This window comes from Octopus sinensis, unplaced genomic scaffold, assembly GCF_006345805.1.
Source record: "Octopus sinensis unplaced genomic scaffold, ASM634580v1 Contig19601, whole genome shotgun sequence".
NCBI lineage: Eukaryota > Metazoa > Mollusca > Cephalopoda > Octopoda > Octopodidae > Octopus > Octopus sinensis.
Window position 1 is genome coordinate 17,501 of NW_021836444.1, and position 4,664 is coordinate 22,164.

The 4,664-nt window shown below is 37.7% G+C and overlaps 1 long non-coding RNA gene across 1 annotated transcript in view; it reads left to right on the forward strand.

Annotated features, from left to right (window-relative positions):
• LOC118762032 overlaps window positions 1–2,617 on the forward strand; it is a 17,834-nt gene extending 15,217 nt beyond the window's left edge. Inside the window, exons 2-3 of the long non-coding RNA XR_004997818.1 lie at window positions 263–406; window positions 2,340–2,617. This is a non-coding gene — a long non-coding RNA (uncharacterized LOC118762032). The remainder of the gene's footprint in view (window positions 1–262; window positions 407–2,339) is intronic.
• Window positions 2,618–4,664: the final 2,047 nt, after the last annotated feature.

The window sequence follows — 4,664 nt, forward strand, 5'->3', positions numbered from 1 at the left end:
AGCAGTTCAGTAAAAAAAACGATAGTAAATAAGTACTAGGTTTTAAAAAATGGAAATCAATAAATACTGTGTTCGATTCGTTCGATTAAAATTCTTCAAGGTTATATGCTCCAGCATGGTCGCATCTAATGACTGAAACAGGTAAAAAGATAAAAGAGGAGCTATTAATATTAATATTTTCCGTTGAAACGTCTTATATTGCTTTTTATCTCTCATAAATTTTGCTGATCAAGTTAATGTGTTTTTGTTTTTTTTTTACTAGATTACTCCACTCCGAAGAAAATTATCAATATTCATAAATTTACCAGTTTGAGCCAACGAAAAACATGGGATAAAGATAAATTTTATCCATAAAAATTAAGTATTGCGCTTCCTGCACTTTGCTGCACTCTACCTGAACATGGAGGTACAAAGGGTTTTTTTTTTAATTTTGTAAGATAACATTTTTTAATGTAAATGCCTGTCTTTAATACGCAACACTATTTCCAGAAATTTCCAAGCAGGGATAGAATATGCTCGATTTGCTCATTACATAGTTCCTCGGAGAAAGTTAAATGGTTCGGTGTTAGCTCCCGCAGTAATGATCCTAGAAAGAATGAATAAAAAAATAAAATAAAATAAAATAAAAACTTAAATTAAACTAATAAATAAAACAACGGAGGTGCAGTCATAGCTGTGGCTGTGTGATTAAAAAGCTCGCTTTGCAACCACGCAGTTTCAGGTTCAATCCCATGGAGCGGCACTTTGGGCAAGCGACTTCTTCTATAGCTCCGGGATCACCAAGGCTTTGTGAGTAAATTTGATAGACGGAAGCTATATATATATATATATATATATATAAAGAATAAAAAGTTTTGAATGGTACTACAATGCACTATAATACAGACAATGGGCTATATACCTGTTGTAATTTAGTCATCCATAGTCTAGTGACCCCATCTAAGAATATCTGAAGAAGGAATATTATTCCGAAATATCATATCAGACTATGGTTGACTAAATTACAACAGGTATATAACCCATTGTCTGTATTATAGTGCATTGTTGTACCATTCAAAACTTTTCATTCTTTACAAACAATACACAATGCTTCAAGCGAACTACAATATTCTCATATATATATATATATATATATATATATACAGAGAGAAAGTTAAAGATTCTGTATGTGTATTTGTATTTGTTACTCCCACCGCTTGACAAACGGCGTGGGTTTGTTTACGTCTCTGTATCTTAATGGTTCGTGGCTTAAATATAAGAACTAAGGTTCGAGTTGTTCAACTAAAACCCGTCGAGACGATGACCCAGCATGACTGCAGTCAGTAAAAAGTAGAAGGTAAAAAGGAATTGTTGAGCTAGAAATCGGGCGTTCCGCATATCAAATGAACTTATCGACATTAAAAAAAAATTTACACCAATTCTTAACAATTTCTCTGAAACTAGTTTTTGTACCGATTTCATGCCAGTTATTTTGCCGTTGAATACCCGTTGTGAAACCCAAGGTCGAGTCGAGAACGATCTAGAGCTCAATGATTTGAATTGCACTTGTGTATTTGTTGTTTTTAGAATACTGTTGGTATTGATTGCTCCACGCAGCTGGTCACAGCGCCAGAAGCTGGCATGTGGTTAACACATGCCGCACTTTTTGTATACGTGTGTTTGATATTCTGTGTGTGTGTGTGTGTGTGTGTTGTGTGTGTGTGTGTGGTGTGTGTGTGTGTGTGTGTGTGTGTGTGTGTGTGTGTGTGAGAGAGAGATAGAGAGAGAATGAGGGGTTATTCCGGGTGATGCTAGTACTGTGTAATCCAGTACAACCCGTTACATGGTCGGCTCGTCGGCGACTAAACCGACATCCCCGCCAGGACTAGACTGGTGAGGAAGACAACTAGAAAATTAGCAGAACATAAATAAGACCTGCTATAGGGGCAGATGAACCCAACAGAGATACCTATAACCAGGGATACCAGGCTATAGTGGACAGAGGCACAGAAATGACTGAGAGGTTGAATGAGTTTGTTGTAAGACCGCTTTGGGAGTGGTTGAGCCCTAGTTTTTGTCAGAACATAATGTCTATAAAAAAAGTAGATAAGGTTCTTTAGCCGTATTGAGAGTGACATTTGAAGGTGGACTGAAAAGTCCACAGGCTGACTATGAAGGAGTGCTGCTAGAGCTGTTGCAGGATACCCGGGTCTTTGGTCATCTTCAAGCGTCTCCCTTCCTCTCCTAAATTCAGCTGGCTACTTATACACTGTTGATAAGGCTGCAACGTCATTCCCTAGTGTAACAGCCATGTCAGCATGAATGTCTTTGAGGGTTAATATTTTTTTTTTTTTTTGCAGATGCTTGATAACACCACGATGTCAAAGGTTGTCCGTTTTCTAGATAAATCGCTAACAGTTACTTTTGAAGTCTTCTTTGAACAGTCAAACGTCAGTTTACCTGGATAGAAATAATGCAGTTAACAAGAGTACTCAGAGAGTGCAAACAGCTGCCAAAGCAACACCAACGTCCTCTCAACGATTAGACAGAGATGATTTTTAAAATGAGAATATCTGAAATAAACTCGACTGCTCTCACAAACGGGAATACTAAATATGAACCCGATCGCTCTCAAAAAATTAAGTAAGAAAAAAAAAACGGAAAATAATCCAGAATCCTTGTCCGGTACCAGATCAATCCCAAAATCTAATCAGTTCGTGCCAGTCACGAGGCCAAACATCCCTGAAAGTTTCATCCGAATTCATCCAATGCGGACAAAGAAACAAACACGACTGAAAACAATACCTCCGCCTTTACTAAGGCGGAGGTAATAAGAAGCGTTGGAATTTTAGGCAGGCAACATTTCACAGCTTTAGCATCACTCCTTTATATTCGGCCTAATAACTTTTCTGACAATCCTCATATCTGTACTGCCCGATAGTCTTGTGGGTGAGTCTAGGAAGACAAAAACTAGTGGGGTGCATGCTCAGAAAAAAAAGCAAGCTGTGAAAGTTAGTTTTAACCCATCCATTACTCTATTTTTAATGAATTAATTCTAAAAATATTTTGAAGAATTTAGTGAAATAACTAAGTCATTACTAAGCTGGTATTTTGGAACATAAATTGATATGAAATTTTCATAGGTTTTAATTTAGATCTCATTAAAACAAGAAGCTTGTGTCACAGGATCAGGGAAGGTTTCAGATGGATTGGCACCAAGAGGGTTAAGATGGTTTTCAACATACTGGATTCTAGCAGCTTTCTGCGACTGAGAGAAAGTATCAGTTATCTTCGATGGCCATTGCCATTAGATCTATCACTTTCACAGCAAAGGGAGTGGGAAATGTGCACTGCCTATGCCATTATAGAGCTTCATTGCTGGGGTCCGTTCTCCTTCAATGTGGTTCATGCCACTTAGATTTCAGGATCTTAGATCATTGCGATGATAATAGCTGTCAATGCTGCGGCGGGAGCATCATACAAGATAGCGACTGATAAACTGTTCTTGTGTTCTTACTATTGTCAGTAAAAGCCAAACACTAACATGCCCTTGCACATACATACACACACACACACGCACATACTTGCATATATGTAAGAGTGGCTGTGTGGTAAGTAGCTTGTTTACCAACCACATGGTTCCGGGTTCAGTCCCACTGCGTGACACCTTGGGCAAGCGTCTTCTACTATAGCCTCGGGTCGACCAAAGCCTTGTGAGTGAATTTGGTAGACGGAAACTGAAAGAAGCCCGTCGTATATATGTATATATATATGCGTGTGCGTTTTTGTGTGTCTGTGTTTGTCCCCCTAGCATTGCTTGACAACCGATGCTGGTGTGTTTATGTCCCCGTTACTTAGCGGTTCGGCAAAAGAGACCGATAGAATAAGTACTGGGCTTACAAAAGAATAAGTTCCGGGGTCGAGTGGCTCGATTAAAGGCGTTGCTCCAGCATGGCTGCAGTCAAATGACTGAAACAAGTAAAAGAGTAAAAGAGTATGTGTGTGTGTGTGTGTGCACGTGCGTGTGTGTGTGCGCGTGCGTGTGTGTATGCATATATACGAATGTGTGTATGTGAGTATACATGTGTGTGTGTGTGTACATTATCATTTATCTTTTATTTGATTCAATTATTGGACTGTGGCCATACTGGGGCACCGCCTTCAAGGGTTTTAGTCGAATGAATTGACCCAGGTGCGTATTTTTTTTTAAACCTGGCACTCGTTCTGTCGGTCGTTTATGCCGATCCGCTCAGTTACAGGGACATAAAGAAGCTCGATTGTCGTATGGTAGTGGAGAGTTTCACACAAACACAAATACACAATATGCATAACATACATACATACATACAACATACATACATTTACATACCTACATACATACATACATACATACCATACATACATCATAACATACAACATACATACATAGATACACACATACATACATACATGACATAAATCTACATATATACATAAACATACATACATACATACATACATAATACATACATACCTACAGACATACAACACCCCCCTACCATACATACAAATAGATATTTATATATATATATAATATATATTATATATATATATATATATATAATATATAGTATATATTATAATATTATATATATATATGAACACCCAAGAACCTCAATTTCATCACTAATTACTTCAGTCTACTG